At 38.9% G+C, this 20,398-nt stretch overlaps 1 protein-coding gene across 2 annotated transcripts in view; it reads right to left on the bottom strand.

Moving 5' to 3' along the window:
• The window catches only part of hmbox1b (homeobox containing 1 b), a 194,803-nt gene extending 176,749 nt beyond the window's left edge, over positions 1–18,054 (bottom strand). For both annotated transcript variants that reach the window (XM_035421490.1, XM_035421491.1), the window contains exon 1: positions 17,820–18,054. The gene's annotated coding sequence lies outside the window, so the exon portion shown is untranslated. The remainder of the gene's footprint in view (positions 1–17,819) is intronic.
• Between the last annotated feature and the right edge of the window lie 2,344 nt (positions 18,055–20,398).

The raw sequence follows: 20,398 nt of genomic DNA, 5'->3' as shown, positions 1-20,398 counted from the left end.
GTTTATTAACAACCTGGTTCATTAACAACCTTTAAGTTGAAGCCTCATCAACATATTAATATGCATAGGCCTATAGTGTTACAACACTGAACAATAGAAAAATATGTTAAATATATTTCAAAAATTAAACAGTTGTAAACTAAATAATCTTTAAAATAGGTCTTTCACCTTTAAATAGATTAAAAAACAGCATATTTTAATAACAATACAGCATCTATCTATAATAAAATATTTCCAAATTGGAACACCTATTGCTACTGAAGTGAACTGAGTCAAAGCTTGCGCTGTATGAGGGAAGGGAATGCACAAGCGCAGGTCACCTCACTTGGCAACCTTAGTTGCTACTGCCTTCTAGCGAAGATTCTGACAAATTACACTTTTCATCCTCTCATCAGTAATGCGGGAGACAATTTCCCTGGCTTTTACATTTGACACAAAACTACCGAATGTCGGAATATTCTAATACCAAACCGTTTCTTTTTTTAAGTACTGAAAAAGTGCTTAAGTTTCGGTATACCATGCAACATTACGTCAGACACATACCTATTCCAATCCATTGCTCAGCTTAGCAGAGAATGCACATTTCAGAGCGCCTCAGAGACAGAATAATAACACATAAATGCTCATTTCAAATAAGAAATACGACATTGAGAAAAAACGAAACAAAAGACGAAATATCAACTCGCGACCTGCGTGCTACGTGCAGAGCAGCCTACCGTTTTATTTATTTAGACATTGGCAGATGATAAAATTTTCGGTTACGCTGACCTATAAAACGCTATTCCAAAAGCAAAATCAGACATGTTATACATTGTTAGAAAGCTTATACTCTCAACTACTGAATAAATGAACTGTCAATCAAGCCAAATTGTACTAAAAAGGGCGACAACGCCGTAAGCAACAGGTGTGGTATTACGCACAACTATTTTTGAAGATAGCCGACCCAGGCATCACAAATGCGCATATATTTCACAAACTGATTGTCCAAGACAATATATGACCACTCATTCACAAAAGGGACATCTACGCGTAAAACCAATGGTAAGATTGTATATTTATTCAATGTTTAGTCCCAGATATTGACTGTAGAATTACATGGTATAATTTTCTTTTTTAAATGTCTCGTTTATTTCGTTATTCAGTGAGCAGCGTTTTCACTGCTGTATTGGCATATTTTAGGGCTATTGTCGGGTTTATCTTGTTGCTACGGAATATTGCATTACATTACAGGCATTTGGCAGACGCTCTTATCCAGAGCGACGTACAACAAAGTGTATAACCATAACCAGGAACAAGTGTGTTGAAAACCCTAGAGAGAAGTACCGTTCCAAGTGCAGGGAACAACTGCATAGTTCAACTTGGACCCTGTAGGTTAAACTGATTAACACTAACACAAACAAGAACAGCAACAACGCAGTCTATGCAAAAATACAAGCAATAGTTAAGACGAGTGCATTAACTAAGTCACCCACGAAACAGCTACCTAGTTACAACCCTAAGCTTACAGTCAATGTAGAGATTAAATTGAGAATACGATTTCTCTCAGCATAATGACGGATTTAAAGACTAAAGAAACTATCCCGTTATTGTCTTCAAATGGATCCATGCCAAAGAAAAGTAATGACTCATCCTCTCAAGGCTTTTACTAACAAACTTTTAGTAGCAAAAAATATCAACTCGCCATCCATGCTACCTGCTTCCTACGCTCAGAGTACCGTATTATTTATTTAGACATTGGCAGAGTACAGCATAAATTGCGTCTTTTGTTTATATTCAATGTTAGTAATTGCAGAGAGAAACTGCAGCTGTAGACACAATATAGTGTGTTATGTTATGGTAGCAATGGAACGAAGCGGACTACATATCTATTACCGTCATAGGCCTATTTCACATTTCCGGGTATGAAAACCGGATGTAGGGGTCTCTCATTTCCGGTTATCTTAACAGCCACCAAAACAATGGCAGCGACGAAGAGCAACCAGTTTTGTTGCGTTCCCCTGTGTACCAATTCGAAGAAGAATTTTTGTCCTTTCACAGCTTTCCCACAGATGTGCTCCAAAATGAGAAGAAAACTTGCTAGGTAGCATGACTGTTGCAAACTAACATAAACTAACTCATTACGATAGCTAGCTAGTTAGCTACTGCTTTGTGAATCAATAAGATTACACTCAATATTAAACTTTTCTCCTCACATACATTTGGGTCCAAAAGTCTGAGTCCACTACCAACTCCTTTGTTTTTTATCGTTCATTGAGAACGAACACATTTTCAGTCATGTGGTATTTGTTACTCAAGAATGTCATAAAATCAGTTAGCTAGCTATATTTTATGTTATGATTAGCAAATTACGTTTTAGCCAGCTAGCTTGTTAGCAAGCACATATTTGGATATTCAATGTTGAAACTGCAGATGCACGTTTATTTTAGTTGTTAATTGTAATTACAAAATGTATTGACGGACATCGCGACAAGCCTACTTAAGATATATCAGCTGATTTTAAAATGTGTGGGTAGTTTTCATCAGCGATGAAAACAAACAGCTCGGTAGTGAACTGAACACCATTACACAGGCAATCTGACAAGCAATATAAATCTTTATTAGAACAACTACAGCACAAACAACATGTCACAAAATAGTAACGGTAGTACAAAACTTAGTTCAGAGATATTTCACTTCGGTATAACAAGTAATTTTGTGGAGCCTAACACATTGTACTTACATAGCTCTGCCTCCCCTGCTGACCGTCAACGTTAACAGAATCGCTTTTCCTCAAAGTTGTCAGGCTCCCTATTCATTCATTTTCGGGACAACCGAGAGGAACAGAGATGCTGTTAACCGGACAGCAAATGTTGCTTCACGCTACAAAAACACAATGGAGTCGCCTCCAGAAAATAATTTGTTATGTCGAAGTGAAATATCTCTTTAATCGGCTAACTCTGGCGAACCAGAGCTAACGTTATACTTACCTTCATAACCGAATATAAACTTCTCTAAACTTTTATAGCCCTTGTCTAGTTTAGACCGCTTAACGTTCACTGGCAATGCTTCGACAATGCGGATAACATCGGACAGTGAACTTTGACAGAGCTATTAGAGACTGTGAGAACACACGTCACTGTTTAGGCTCAATTTTTCGCTGTCAGAAATGGACTTGTGTCCATAGCAACGGTAACCGGGAACAAAGTATCCCTACATCCGGTTTTCGTCGCCATCTTGTGAAATAGGCCTATTGTTTTATTATACCAGCATGTTTTCGCGCATTTGCACAGAAACTCAAATACTATCAATAAAATGTTTAAGCTATTTCTCAGCATAATGACAGATTCAAAGACTAAACGAACTCACGCGATACTGTCTTCAAATGGATCCATGCTCAAGAAAAGTAATTATTCATCCTCTCAAAAAGCTTTTACTAACAAACTTTTGGTAGCCTAGCATGCACTCTGGCTGGCACTGTCTTCCATTGCTTCCCCGACGTTCAGACCCTACCCTCACTGATAAAAACTAGACCCTACGGTGTCGGATTACTTGCGTCGCCATGGATGTCGCTTGTAAAGAAGTTTACTAGATGTCGTAACACTTTAGATTTGGAGCTACAGCTCTTCCACACCCCAACTAATATAAAAGTCCAAAAGGCGGGCAAACACTATGGCGGACATAGGTGGTCCCAATAGCAAAGTTGTAGAGCACATTCAGACGCATCGGTCGATGAAGTTTTGTGTTGATCTGACTTACGGTGTGGGAGTTATGGCCTTTTAAAGTATTACCCTTTATTATAGCGCCACCATCTGGCCGACATAGGTGATTTGTAGTGACTGAGTAGTGGGGGGCCATAGGAACCCACCTACCAAATTTGTTTGGTCTACAACTTATGGTTGCTGAGCCTCAGACATTTTAGCGGAGAAAAATAAGAACGAATAATAATAATAATAATAATAATAATAATAATAATAATAATAATAATAATCCTAACAGATACAATAGGGTTCCACCAGCTTCGCTGCTTGAACCCCTAATAATCCTAACAAATACAATAGGGTTCCACCAGCTTCGCTGCTTGGACCCCTAATAATAATCCTAACAGATACAATAGGGTTCCAGCAGCTTCGCTGATTGAACCCCTAAATACACAGCAAACTGAAACACTTAAAAGAGAAATATCAGTGGAAAAATAAATGGTAAATGGTAAATGGACTGCATTTATATAGCGCTTTTATCCAAAGCGCTTTACAATTGATGCCTCTCATTCGCCAGAGCAGTTAGGGGTTAGGGGTTAGGTGTCTTGCTCAAGGACACTTCGACATGCCCAGGGCGGGGTTTGAACCAGCAACCCTCCGACTGCCAGACAATCGGTCTTACCTCCTGAGCTATGTCGCCCCAGGGCTACGGAAAAGTAGCCTCAACATGGAATGAAAACTTTCCATTTTTTCTGAGGTCAGAATACAAACAAAAATGTAACATCAACACATTTAACGGCAGCAATGAGTTGGCAGTGTATGATTAGTTTCATGGCTATCGAGTCAGAGTACATGGCCGTAGCCCTAACTTCTGTGTCATTTGTGGAATAGACAGCCGTGCAGAAGATTACAGCGTTTTCAATTCATTCTACCACGTTAAGCGCACGCATGCTTTGTAGGGTACATGGCAAGTGGACGTCCGCCAGCAAACCGGACTCCAGGGACTGAACTAAAGCAACGAGACAGAGAGTAAAAACACCTATGTTACAAACACATCTTTGCATGCAGAGTTTGCATGTCACCTGCTTGGGGTCGTCCTTTACACGCTCGAAATGATCCCACACTTTGGATGATTTCCTGCTTGACATAGTCTAACAATTTTTTAACGACAAGGCGCAGGTCCCGAATGGAGTTTGAGGTTTTTAAAAAAAAAAGAATTTCCTGCGACCAACCGACCAATGAAAACTTGGTCGACTAAGACTCTTCTCATCGACTAACGGTTTGGTCAACTATTAGGGGGCAGCCCTAGTGATAAGTATCCTATATATATCCTATATAATATTTTTCTCATGGCCTCCAGGACAGCCTGGACAGGAGGCATGTACAGGTGGGGATTTCAGTTGCTTTCCTCAGCTTCATGCTTACCTTAGCACTGAGGACAATGAGAGAGTTCATATCAAGCCAATTCTAGAGGGACATTTGGATAAGATTGTGCATGAGTTCCAGTCACATTTCCCAGACATTGAGGAGAGATCTGCTGGACTGGACTGGGTGAGAAACCCTTTCCTCTTGCCAGAGGCCAGCAGAGATAAACTGCCTGCAAACATTCAGGAAAAGCTTTTGGACATTTCCTCAGACCGTGGCCTGCAGATGAGGTTTGAAAGCATAACTCTCTCACAGTTTTGGTGCTTACTTCAAAAGGAGTACCCAGACTTGGGAAAACGTGCTTTGGATCATTTACTACCTTTTGGATCTACTGATGTCGGTGAAGTGTCATTCTCAGCAATGACTCCGATTAAGACAAAACAAAGGAACAAACTCTTCTTGGGGAAAAGTTTGATCACTGCTGTGGCCACACTCCCCCCCGGATAACACAGCTCATCAGTGGAAGACAGGCCCAAGTTTCTCACTGAATTATAAGTAGTATAACAGTTATTATTGAGCAGAATGAGCTAACATTTGGTCAATATTTATGCTGACAATGTGTGTAAACTGGTTTAATTAATGCTCTTATTTGTCATGGAAAAGACTTTTAATAGAAATATTTCCCTTTTTTGTCCGGTTGGATAAGGGGGTACTTCGGGTGGGAATTGTTTTTCCAAGGGGTACAGTTGCCCAAAAAGGTTGAGAACCACTGTATTAGAAGGGACACGTTCTCAAGCTTGCCTGAGATTGCTGCCCTCCGGCTCGATTGCTTGTGTCTGACACGCACTTCCTGTTTGTGGTGGAAGGAGTGAGCGGTGTTTGAAAATGTTTGTTACAGGGTTGTATTGTGCTTTCAAGTGGGTATCAAGGTGGCCACATCCTCTCAGAAAAGAGAGTTAGTGATAGTGGGGGATTCAATTATTAGAGGGGTAGACAGCATAGTCTGTTTGCATGAAAAGGAGTCTCGTACGGTATGTTGCCTGCCTTGTGCCCAGGTAGGAGACCTCCTGGAGCGTGCGGACAAGCTCCTGGCCAAAGCGAGGAGGGATCCAGTAGTCATGGTTCATGTAGGAACCAATGACATAGGTAACGGTAGGTTTGAGGTTCTGCAGGACAAATTTGTGGAGCTAGGAGAAAAGACTGGGAGCAGAACCTCCACGGTAGTTTTTTCTGGAATACTACCAGTACCATGTGCAAGTAGATGAAAGCAAAATTTTATTTGGAGGTTTAACACATGGCTACAATCTGGTGTAGGAAAGATGGGTACAGGTTTATGGGCCACTGGGACTACTTCAGGGACAGAGGTGACCTGTACAAGCGTGACGGGCTGCACCTAAACTGGAGGGGTACTGCTGCACTGGGCCAGCGTATGCTTGAGTTATTTTGTCGAGAGTTTTACTAGAGAAAAGGTTACCGATAGACTGGAAGGCATATTCAGTACTCTGAATGTCTTATCAGATATTGAAATAGAGGATAAAGAAGTAATGGATGAATTACATAAACTAAAGACAAACAAGGCAGCAGGTCCTGATGGCATATACCCAAGAGTACATAGATCAAGAGTAAGAGTTAGCAGAGATCATTTTTAAACCACTGGCAGGTATTTCTTGAAAATAGCAACATCACAAGAAATAGCCAGCAGGGTTTTCATAAGGAAAGGTCATGTCTCAAACCTTCTGGTATTCTTTGAAGAAGCTACCAAATCTTTTGATTGTAACAAGGCGTATTATATTATCTACTTAGATTTCCAAAAAGCATTTGATAAGGTACCACATGACTAAAGGGTAGAACACAAAGAGTAGTAGTAGGAGGGATATTATCTGAGCAGGGAACAGTTAGAAGTGGAGTCCCACAAGGATCAGTACTAGGACCACTGTTCTTCCTCATTTATATCAATGATCTTGACAGGGACATAGAAAGTACATTAGTCAAATTTGCCGATGATACAAAACTGGGTGGCCCAGCTAATAGTTTGGAAGCTACTAAAGTAATCCAAAAATATTTAAATAAAATCCAGAAGTGGACGGAAACTTGGCTAATGAAATTTAATACAGCCAAATGTACACCGATCAGCCACAACATTAAAACCACCTAACTAATATTGTGTAGGTCCCCCTCGTGCTGCCAAAACAGCTCTGACCCGTTGAGGCATGGACTCCACCTCTGAAGGTGTCCTCTGGTATATTTGGATTTCTGTATATATTTGTATCTACTGTATATTTGTATCTGATATATTGTATCTACTGTAAATTTGTATCTGATTGTGTTACTTTGTTGTCTTTGATGCTGCAACAGTGCAAATTCCCCCCCGGGATCAATAAAGTACACTACTACTACTACTACTACTACATATTACATTATTGGTTTTTATTCCATAAAATTTTTTTAATGGATTACATTATTGGGAGTTATTACACTATTGGTAGTTTATTACACTATTAGTTGCTACAGGGCTATAAAAAAACTAAGATACTGTTAGAGGGTGAATTATTTCCACGTGATTTTAAAAACTCTCAACGGGTCAGAGCTGTTTTGGCGACACGAGGGGGACCTACATCGATTCCGCTTGGGTTTTTTGCATCAAAGTGCTAAGAGTCTAAGTTTTACAACAGTATATGGGTTATAGCACAGCACCTTGAATCAATGACCAATTAAAGCAATTATTTATGACAATGTAATGGTTAGACACCAGCGTCTAATTTCACAGCCTTTGGGCTTTAAGGGTTTTACTGCTATCAATACAAACAAATACTTTGTTCTTTGGATAAGCCATAAAGTAGAGAACAGCATTACACAGGGAAGTATAATTAAATTAATTTAAACAGGCCACAAGGTCAAATATTTGAATAATTTCCCTAACAAATGCCTACAGTACTTTCTCGTGATAAAATGACTTGCTGCAGAGATGTAAATTTGCAGCGAGGAAAGTACATTCTGTACATTCTGACCCCATTGCAACAGACAGAATTCATAAACAACTTCACATGTCCACATAATAAAGCCCCAAACTAAGGGGATTTCGCATTTTCTCCTCCTCCTTTTTCTTGCCAGAAATGCTCCTAGCCCACAAAGAATATGCCTCCGCATTGGTCATTTTACGTACACCAGCTAATTCTTCCCCAACACCAGCCAATCAAAATGTCACATACACACGCAAAATATATCTTTTTACCCAAGAAAATTGCGAGTCTCTACAGCTAGTCAGTTTGTGGCTCAGTTGTAACGTCACGGGCAACAGATCATTGAGTCACAGGTCCAAATCCCACCTGAAGCAAATTTCTTATCGACGCTTTCATCGGACGCACGCGCGTTGCCAAGGTTATGCGCTTGGCCCTAAGTTAACTTCCGCTCTGTGTTTGTTAATTATTGGGTTTGTGTTTGCTGGCTAATATGACACAATACAATACAAACGGAGTGAAAGTTAAACTGATGAGCAGACTGATGTTGGGCTCAGGTTGTTGTGCTGTGGGGTGCAACCTGACCTCAGGAACAAACTACATTTCGAAAATTTGTAAAAATACATAATTTAACCCCACTAGAGAATTGTGAAACTTATTGCTTGAATCCCTGCGATTATTATAGCTGGTGCTTGCCCGTTGTTACTTCGTATTTTTGAGAAATAACTGGACATTGTTACCTATTAAAATCTAAGTCCTGTAAAAATACACATAATAAACAGTATTTTTAAAAAATCAACTTCATACATACACATTTAGTAATACTAATACAGCCTTATTTACTATATCAACTTAAGACAAGCAACACGCTCGTAATTATCTCATCGCGACCCATTAAAGTCAATGGCGCAGACGTTGCTTCATAATTTCAAACTGCTTTCCTAACGGCTATTTTGCGTCCTGCGACTTGGGTTACAACAGTGAATATGTACGGATTCCTAGACTTGCTGATAGAGACCCTCTCTCATATTAACCTCCAATACGCATGACAGGATACTATCAAATTTATGTCAAGTTCCATTCATTTATATGGGGTGGTCGTTACACGTCCCCTTAGCAACCAAAAGCTAGCGCTGGACCGCCTCTGATATATTTGCTGGCACAAAAAAAAAAATCGCAAAAGTACTGAAAAAATAACCACAGGAGGTTAACAAGGACATTTTTCCCTACATAACTAGGTACAGGTAAGAAGTAAGAAGCCTGCAATAGTTATGAATTAGCTAACTAAATTGATTGTAGCTAGCTAGCTAAACGTAGCTAACATTTTATAAATTATGCACAGTAACGTTAGATCAATGCTAGTAGTTGATATGCTTTAGCTATATTTTAAACTAACGTTATGATACCTGTTTCCAGTGACTTGACAGCGTTACATTGCCTGATCATTTTTTGTTGTGGTAACCAAGCAAGATGATGCAAACTATTAAGAGCCACAATGTTTTTCCATCAATGCATTCTATACAAATAAATAACCTACAGTAATTGCATTGGCTACACATGCTGGCCACTAGCCCCAGTTTGTGTCTCTAATCATCATTTTTAAGCAATATCACAGAAAGAGTGCACTTTTTACACAGGAATGTGCATGTAACCCAGAACAGTTATGGATTATGCAAGGAATGTATGATGCTCAGCAAGGTGCAATACTGTCAACAGTTATCTGTTTCTGTCACTTGTTGTAGTGTAACAATCGCATTTGAGTTTGGCCAAGTAATGGTTCTTTTCTTCGACTCGTAACCCCAAATAATACTGGCTAGACATAGTTTTAACTAGCTAGCTAATTTACTTGTTATTTATTTTGCTTGTTATCAGAAATAGTCTATAGGGACTCTGTTATTGATTGTTTGCAGAAGTCTGCCGGAAGTTAAGTTAGGGCCAGAACAACGCACATGCGCACTAACGTTTGTTTATGTTGTTACCGTTGAAAGCGTCTATACAATATCAGTCTCAATATTTAAATCTAAATCTATATTAAAATCGCACCTCTATGCTCAGGCTTACAATCAGTTGTAGTCTGGAGACAGGGTGCGAGAAGCCTGTAGTCATAGAGCTTTGTAGGTGGCAATCCTTTCCTTACTGTCACCTGTCAATCAGCTGTGACCCGACTTTACATGGGCTGGCTCTTGATAGGCGGGTATGGTTGTCTACCCCTCATGACTGCATGGGCTCTCCATCCCTGTCCTCGTAGATATGCAGCCATATTCTACTCCTGGCGGGGTCCCCCTAATACATACCACTGGCACTTTACTCACTGTCTGCTATATTGCAAATTCCCTAATTGCCGTTTCCACCCTCTTCCCCACGCTGCCGGCGGGGCTCTTGCCCCAACCCTCGAGAGTGCTTCGAGAGTCGTCTGGTCTCCCCCACCTCTGCGGTCCAGTCCCTCCTTCGTCATTGCCTCCACCCTGCCCACATCTGCCGCCACCTGCTGTTCCCCATCACCGCCACCCGGCCCCACCCATCATCTGAGCCACATCACATATCATATCTTGTGCATAAACTGGCTGACATGCTGGTCACCAGTCGGCACCGGGAGCCGACCAGAGGAGGATGGGTTTCCCCCTTGAGCCTGGTTCCTTCCAAGGTTTCTCCCCATCTGCCACAGGGAGTATTTCCTTGCCACTATTGCCTTAGGCTTGCTCCTGTGGGGGTTTAGGCTAGGGTTGTCTGTAAAGCGTATTGTGACAACTGTTGTAAAATACGCTATATAAATAAAATTTGATTTTTTTTATTTTTGATACATGCTTATTTTCTCACTGATAATTGTCTATTATTTCTCAACTATTGCTTTAGTACCACATCTACCTGCCGTTCACCGAACGTATAGACTGCATAATAACATATCATCTACATGTTCAGTTAACCGCCTACAATATTGCCAGCCCATATAAATACAATCGGAGCTCAGCTGTGCTTACTGACCTGTCTTCTTCTTTAACCCCTTAGCGCACATGTCAAATCTGGCCAATCCTTGCCCATTTAGGGGGTACCCTATTTAAAGCTTTATAACTCCAGATGTGAACACCACAGAGACTTGAAAAATGGCTTAAATGAAGCAGGACATTTGTACCATTTCCAATACTAGCTTTATACTCATAATTTTGGAAGAAATAAAGTGCTACAAATGCAATTGTGCATTGCTGTAAATCACAACATATTCACGTATTTCACTACAAATCAACTGTTGCATAATTTTCAAATGGGAATTACAAGCTTTCAGTCAGTACAGTGGTCTAAAATAGCTAGGTGTCCAGAAACATATACAAAATCTCTCCAAAATTGAATAAAATGCTTTTTGTCCATTATAAAGCATATAAATGAGCCCCTTATGAGGGTTTAAGATGAAACATTGCTATCAGATTTTAAAAATAATGCAAAAATATTGTCACAATGCGGTACAGTACCTAAATGTGTAATAATTAACTCGTGTGTATTTCTATACTCTGTCCTCTCGTATGTTTTCTTGTATGGGGATGAGACAACATGAAAACTATTTTCAACCGTCCACCATGTTTTGGCAATGTTCCAGCTCTGACGTCATCACTGTTGCATGCTTCACAAAAACTATTACACTTCCATCTAACGCTTACATTACAGTGTGAAATATTCACATTATATAACACCACTAACCTATTTAAAGATACTCAACTTCAAAAATAACGTATATAACCTAAATATTATGAGCGGTAATACTTACATAGCAATGATGAAATCTCCTCTATGTTCAGTAGATGGAGACAGAGACAGTATCAATGATATTGTTCTATTCGCTTCTGTTTTGCTCCAGAAAACGATGTCAGCTAGGTCTATCAGCAAACATATGGCTTAGCTATGTTCAGAAGTCCTCAATAATAATAATATTTTCCAAGAAATTACGAAATATCCTTGAACACATTTCGTTAGATGCAGCGTCTTTTACTGCTACCACAGAGTGAATGTGTAAGTGAATGCGATAAGAAATTTTTCAGTTACGCTGACCTATAAAACGCTATTCCAAAAGCGAAATTAGACATGTTATACATCATTAGAAAGCTTATACTCTCACCTACTGAATAAATGAACTGTCGGTCAAGCCAGACTGTACTAAAAAGGGTGACAACGCCATAAACAACACGTGTAGTGTTACGCACAGCTATTTTGGAAGATACCCAAGCATCACAAATGTGCGTATATTTCACAAACGGATTGTCCAAGACAATATATGACCACTCAGTCTCAAAAGGGACATCTCTACACGTAAAACCAATGGTAAGGTTGTATATTTATTCAATATTTAGTCCCAGATATTGATTTTAGAATGTCATGGTACCATTTTTTAAAACTGTCTCATTTACTTTGTTATTCAGTGAGCAGTGTTTTCACTGCTGTATTGGCATATCTTCGAGCTATTGTCGGGTTTATCTTGTTGCTATGACGGAATACGATTTTTGAGTGGTGAAAGAATATCTTTATGAATGCCCAGATAGACAATATTGTCCATTGTGTCATGGGTGGGGGGTGTAGTAGGTGAGACAGCAGGGAGGGGGTGTGTGTAAAATGAATGACCAGAGTGACAATGGTGGCGCTGCGAAACTCGCAACAAACGTATTTGGCATAGTTGTGGTGTATCGTCTACTAATGAAACTAAAACAACGCGTTTCTGTTTTTAACTCATACTTTGGTTGTAGTAGCACCGAATGTCAAAGTTCAGTAATCTCAGCATGCTGGCGTGCCGGCCACTAGGGGCTTTGCACTAAAACCACGAACGCATTTCATCAAAAAAATTCACACTTTTAGACAGCTACTTGACAGGCGCACTGCCAATGTAATTGACTGCGAAGTGCAAGGTTGGAGGATCGAATCCCGCCTTGCCCTCAGGCAGATCCTTTCATATCTTAAACTAACATTTTCTTACACTTAGCCTATATTGCTAACTAATAATTGTATATTGCTTTTGCACTTATCCAAATATCAGAATCTTCAATGCATATGTTTACCAATAGACATTCACGGCCAGCCATATGCATTTCTTGACGGTAAATGTATTGATTTTCTTAAAAAGTTACACCAGCTGACCACTGTGGCATTTCTACTAACTTCATTTATTCAATTGGCAGCTGTAGAAAACGTTCTTATCAGCAAACGCCACATTACTACTAGAGCCTGACCGATATATCGGTTAGTCCGATATATCGGCCATTATTTGACTTTTGACAACATCGGGATCGGCAGTTATGCAGCCGATGTGTCCCGATTTTTAAATAAGTATAAAAAACAAAAAAAACATTGATTATTTATCTGTACTTGTCTGTTCGAACGTTGTAATTGCTATTTACTAGAATTATCCAGTAGAGGGAGCTCTAATACAAGTGTGAACTGCAGCAGCTGACGCGCTACTTCTGTAATAAGACGTTTGTCACTCGTGCCTCATCCATTATTCTCCACTGCAAGACTTGTCTGCACAGATTCGATTGCCGCAATAAATGTATGTAGGCTATATTTAGTGAAAGTTTTTAATTAAATGCGTTTATACGACCACTATGTTTATCAATCCTCATTATCAAGCGAGCGAGCTAGCTAACATATTTGGTTTTAGCAAGCTAGCTGGCTAACAAGCCTTTATGAAGTGGCAGTGAGCACATAAGCAACCTAGGATCTACATTTCCAGAGGACATTGCTGTATTCTCAAATAAATAACCAGCCAAAATAAAATGGTCATTGAATGCATCACACTTTTGTTTTTTATCTGAGATAATGATATTAGCTACTATATGATGCTGTGTCAATAGCCAACACGTTATTGCAAGCGAGTGTGTCATCTAGTCACGCGTCATCGTAGCAAGCTAACCAGACAGTAAAAACGCCGAAAAAACACTTCTACCGTGGATCATTTTAAGCCATGTTATCTAGCTTTGTCGTGATAACATGAGAGAAGGATTGCTGTTGGAGAAGTGAATCAGCCAACGCGTGGGTAACCTGCACGAAAGCGCATTGTAGTTTTTTTCACCACCAAATTCTTATGGACAAGCCTCACGTTACTTATTTCGTCCAGTCAATTTAGTTTCATCTAACGTTACCCTTGATTCACTCATTAGCTCCGCTAGATAAAGTCTTACTCTTTGAGATCATGTAGTAGGAATAAAATAAGAAAATATCATTCATTTACTGAGAATAGATACTAAGAAATAATAACAAATTAATAACAACAACAACAACAATAATATTCATAAAAATACATGGAAATTTTAAAAAAATCAGTTTTCCAGTTAATTTTTTTTATAGATGGCTGGAAAAGAAAGGAGTAAAAAGCAACGTGTGGAGTTATTTTGAATTCACACCACTTTAAGATGGTGTTAATATATATATATACAAAAAGTTATTTGTGTGTTTATTTTTATTTAATTGTTTGCTTATAAGTTAAATGTTCGCAAATATAGAAACTTTGATAAAATAAGTTTTTCAAATTGATTTGAAAATATTGCACATTTTGACAAAATATCGGTCAAAACATCGGTAATCGGTAGGCTAGGGCTCTCCAAAATTGGGATCGGCATCGGACCCAAAAAACTGGCATCGGTCGGGCTACTACATTCATTTTACCTCGCCCTGTTCTCGATCTACCCACATACAAACAATTAGGCCCACTATGTATGAACTGTCCGCAACACCCCATTAAATCATTACTATTAAATCATTACGCTGTATGCGTGTTTGCATGCATGCATGTGTACGCATACTTCTCATCGTCTACATTTATATGCATTACTATTCTCACTTTCTTACAACAAACACTTTGCAAAAAGAAATTCTCATAAAAAACAAGTTTTCAACGTACAAAAATGGCAAGTTACTCACACAAAGCACTGTCTATAACTCACTGATTCAAACTGGCAAAGTCTAGGCCAGCCATTAAAAGTATTGATATCAAAATGATGCCAAGTTACTGTACTATAAACAATATAGACTGTAGGTTTCCATTCAGTGAAGCCATAGGTTGACGCTCTCAATTCCCCTTGTTTAAATCCACAACGATAAATCCACAGGACCATGCGGTACAAAAATTCAAAATGTTTAATAAAACAAACTGTCAAAACAATGATTCTTCATATGTACAGATCGATTGTACATTCCAATTAAATTCACAAGAGATAGGCTAATTATCAAAATGAAAGAGAGAGGTCAAAAGACTGTGTGGTTCCGCTCTCCAATTGGGTTTGACTAACCGGAAATTACTGCCCCAAAACTTTTTTCACGCAACAGGCGGCAAAAACAATTAAATATGCAAATAGCTACTTGGATGCAACGGTCACAATATCCCATCTCCAAATGTTGCAAATGTTACAAAAGTAATTGTAAATGAGCCTTTATGCATTTTAAATTATCCACACACATTTTAAACACAATAAATCAAATTAACTTACTGCATCATTGTAAATATGAACTGTGTAAATACATCAATATGTAAATACTGTAAATACTCAATCAAAAATATCTTCTGAATCAACCAATCATGTAAATTACTGTAGTTTTACATACAAACTTAAATTATTCTGTGCTAATTAGTCAGATCATTTACTATGTCTATCAACAAACTGAATTTAGGCTCGTACATAGACTATCTTGCCTCACCAAAATTAAGAAACTGTAATCCAAAGCAATGCCACCCAATGTTTTCTAAATTGTTTCAAGTCACTTGGCCCTGTGTTTTTTAATCTTACGATCTTCAATGTCATTCAAACTTGGTGTCACATCAAAGTCTCAAATACCTCAAATTGCCTCATGCAAGACATTTAAATTCATGTACAAAACTGCTGGTGAACACCCACAGAAAGCATATTCCTCCAGAAAACATATGTTTATACTTGATTGTCAAGTTCATTTCACTAAATGTGGAAGTTCTTGTATATTTGCTACTTACAATAAATACAGCATGCAAAATAAATATTGTACGTACGTACATACATACATACATACAATCAATACTTCATTATCGCCATGGGGACATTTCCCTCACAGCATGTAGCCTAACATTCACATTTATGAACAGACATTTATACCAAGAAACATACAATCATTCACGCAACAGAAAGGCTGATGGGCAGCTAAATGCATACATACCGATACAAATTTGACATACTGAGGCCTATTCAATCAATCTTGAATCTTACAAACCCATCCACACATATGTTTGGCCTGGTCATGCACTATATGCTTATACACACAGGGCCAAGTGAAAACATTGGGTAGCATTGCTTTAGAATACAGCTTCTTTAATTTCGGTGAGGCAAGATAGCCTATTTTGTTTGTTTAGTTAGCGTCATTTTGATATCAATACTTTTAATGGCAGGCCTAGATGTTGCCAGTTTTAATGAATGAATTATAGACAGTGTTTGGTTTGTGTGAGTAACTTGCCATTTTTGTACGTTGAAAAACGTGTTTTTTATGAGATTAGAAATATACGGGGATCAATTGGAGATTAAAGAATACGGATGAAACTATCGGTGATGCTATTACATCTGTATCAAGTGCAGGAACTAAGCATTTTAAACACTATCTTAAAAACGATTTAAGCACTGGGTATTTCAAAACCAGACAGAACATTTTACAGCAATGAAGCCGGTTTATGATCTTGCTAAAGCATATAAGAAAACATATAGGCCTATTTCTCATAATGGATATTTTCAGATTAAACCGTGTGTGGCTTCTACTGAGACAAAAATAGGAAAACGCATTCGTCACAATTTTGCTGTTATAAATGAAACCTGATTAGACTAACACAATCATCTTCACGAAAATATTTTAATGCAAAGCGTAACGTTATGAATATTGTGAATGATCTAGCTAACGCTAAACTAACCGAATATGGTTTTAAAGACCTGCCGTATATATAATTTTAATTTATTAAATTTTTTGCAAGATTCTCTTCGTAATTTAAAAAATCAAGAAAGAAAAAAACCGGTAATTCAACGGAACGCCCAAACTTCCACCCAAAAAGACTTCACGTCGCTAACGTTATTAACGAGCTAGCAACAAAGTGCTCGCACGCCGCAGTGCAACAAATTAAAATCGAATGAAGTTTTTGACTATTTACCCTAAATTTTAGGTAGTCTAGTGGTGTTTAGTCTACAGTATTAGCATGGCGTGGTGGAAGACATAGGTTGGTTGCTAACTAAACCACCATAACAGACTTTCAATCGAGTTTGCTTGTTTGCCTGCTAAAGCACTGTGGGCAAATTAAAGTATCGTTTATATGAGCTAAGTTTCACTTTAATGTGGCACAGTAGCGAGCCAACCACTTAGTGATTATTTCAATGTGTATGTTCGAAGGACGCTCATTGTAACCGTTTAGCTATTATTTTGCCACGAAAACGTTTCCAATCAAGCTAAATGGGACTAGGGCGTTAACCAGTGAGCTAGACTAGTACTGTGCTAGGCTAGTCCCATAAGATTATTAAGAAAAAGGAATGACTGCTGTCATGCTGCATTTATAACAGCCTGGCAACTTTGGTTCTCGTCAGATATCCAAGGCCAAGGGAACTCGCAAAGATAGCTAACGTTAAACTAACATAATTTATTCTCAGAACTGAGCCAGGCCTGTCCATTTTTGTTTTCCCCCAATGCAGATAACGTTAGCAAGACAGCCACTACAAGCTACCTAGCTAGCACACTGGATTTCCCCTGCTTCCGTATGAAATTAGGAATAATACAAACTGGCTACCCAGCTCTACACACCATCCTGGACCATTCACAAAATGACAAAGTTAAGTTACAGAAATGTTACCTTTCTGTGAACCTGGGCAGAGCCTCCGTCCACCACACCATTTAATAATAGTATAAATCAATAATCGCGCAGAAATTCCCTCCTTTGTTTGCCAACACTAACATGCAACAGTGATTTTTTCTAATCCCTTTCGGCCTTCTTCCACCCCCCGATTTGATTTCAGTCAGAAGCGAGACTGACTTGTCTTTGTCTGTCTGACAGCAGCCATATTGACATCAACATTGTAAAGCTGACTGGAAACGACATGGGATTTGTAGTTGTTTCCCAAGATCCGCACATTGAGGACTTTGCATAATGCAGTCGTAAAATACTACAAGTCCCTTAGACCAAACGCGCTCACTCGGAGAAGACTACAAACGATACGCCAGCCGCACAAGGGGCGAGATTTTGGTTCTCAACCTCAGCAGCGGATATAATGTCGCCCACTTTCGACATGTGTCCGACGACAGAAAATATGTATTTTCAACTGAAAAAAGTCTTCAGCATTCTTCTTCTTCTTGTAGGATTTCCGGCAGTTTAGACGCTTCGAGGCGTATTACTGCCCTCCACTGGTCTATTAGTCAAACTCATAATTTTAAAAATAATACAAATAAAGTAAAGTAACAAAATGAAGAATAATAAATTAATTAATAATAATAATAACAATTTACTCAATAGACCCTCAACATAAATCCGTGAAAATATTCCAGTAGCTAACAAAAATGCCACTACTTTCTTTTCAATTAGTTCCCGATTCTTTATATCTTGACCAAGCAAAGTTTTAAAAGAAAAGGAAGAAACTCCTAGTTCTGAGGCATCGTTGAATAATACCCTCTCTTTCCTATATTTCTTACATGTTATAATAACATGCTCAACTGTCTCGGGCATACCACACTCACATAGGGAAACATCCAGATGGGCTATCATCTTTAAACACTGGTTTAGCCCACAGTGCTCCAATATTAATATAGTCAGTTTTACTGTAATGACCTTTTCTCTTGACATTAAATTATTTTTAATTTTGACAGATCGTTGTATTGAGAAGTTGAGCCTCCCTCATTTATAATTTTCCCACTCCTTCTGCCACTCCTTCATAATTCCCTCTTTGATCTTACTCCCTCTTTCATATTCGACCCTATCAAGACATACTTCCAAATCACACTTTTCCCTCCCTAAAGAATTTGTCAAAGAATCTACCTTTTCATTCCCCTCAATCCCAGCATGACCAGGAATCCACAGTAGCCCCACCTCACAACCCAGTTTTTGCAGTCTAAATAAACACATCAGAGTCTCGTTCACTAAATCTGGCCAAGCTTCTGATCTGCCACTTTTCAAAGCCAACAAGGCAGATGCTGAATCAGAGCAGATAACAGTATTTCCAGGTCTCACTTCCTCTATCCACCATAGCGCCCAAATTATTTCCATTAATTCGGTTGATTTGCTTGATTTGTTGGATTTCAGGTTGTGCCACATACACTCCAAACCCAGCCTTTCTGCTTTCTGGATCTTTAGAGCCATCTGTGAAAACCTGCAAATGTGATTCCCATGCCTGATTAAGATATCCATCTAAGTCAAACCCACTTATGCCTTTTCCATGAATCCTAGATAGAAGAGTGAGGTCTATCTCAGGATCAGGGTGTAGCCAGAAGGGGATAGCTGGCCAGCAAGGAAGATCTATAATTGTTTCATCTCCAACTCCAAGCTTCCCAGCCCATTCTCTCATTCTACCCAGAAAATGTCAGAAAATTATTGCCAAACTCCCAATTGTCTTGAAGAAGGCACCTAGCTGGGAAGTTACGATTTTTAAAGCTACTCAATTTAGCCCAATACTGCAGTCCCAATTTAATACGCCGTAACCTTAAAGGAATCTCCCCCATCTCTATTAATAAAGCAGGAATTGGTGTAGTACTAAAAGCCCTGCAGCACATTCTTAATGCCTTTGCCTGAACGGTATCCAGCTTATCTAGAGCTGATTTAGCAGCAGATCCAAAAACAATACATCCATTGTCAAGAGCAGATCTTATCATTGCTTGGTAAATTAAGAACATTGACTCCCTCCCTGCTCTCCAGTTGCTTCCCGCTAAGCTTCGCAGGACATTTAATATTTTTCCACATTTACCAATTATTTTATCCATGTAAAGCCTCCATGTAAGTCTTTCATCAAACCATACTCCAAGAAATTTGAATTCTCTAACTCTCTCTAATGGTGAACCATACATAAACAACATAAGAACAGGCATCTTTTTCTTAAAAACCAAATAGGCTATCACGTATTTGGACTTGGAGCAAGATATTTTAAAGCCCCAATTGTCTGCCCAACCTACAGCTAAGTTTAAAGCCTTTTGAGTTTGTTTTCAACATTTCTGCTTCTCCTCTAGAGGGCGCCATCATCGACAAAAAGGTATAGACAGAGCCATTATCTAAATCCTGAAATATGTCATTGATCATATAATGTTGAATAAAACCGGGCTTATCATACTCCCTTGAGGAGTGCCGTTGTCTATTATCCCTTTCACACAGAAGAAAAAAGGAGTTTTCGAGACGGCTTCGATACCGCACTTATGTCTGTGTGAACACGTTGCGACGGCTTTTAAAATACC

The sequence above is a fragment of the Anguilla anguilla genome, chromosome 6, assembly GCF_013347855.1.
Source record: "Anguilla anguilla isolate fAngAng1 chromosome 6, fAngAng1.pri, whole genome shotgun sequence".
Classification (NCBI taxonomy): Eukaryota; Metazoa; Chordata; class Actinopteri; order Anguilliformes; family Anguillidae; genus Anguilla; species Anguilla anguilla.
This window is presented reverse-complemented; position numbering and strand designations above follow the sequence as displayed.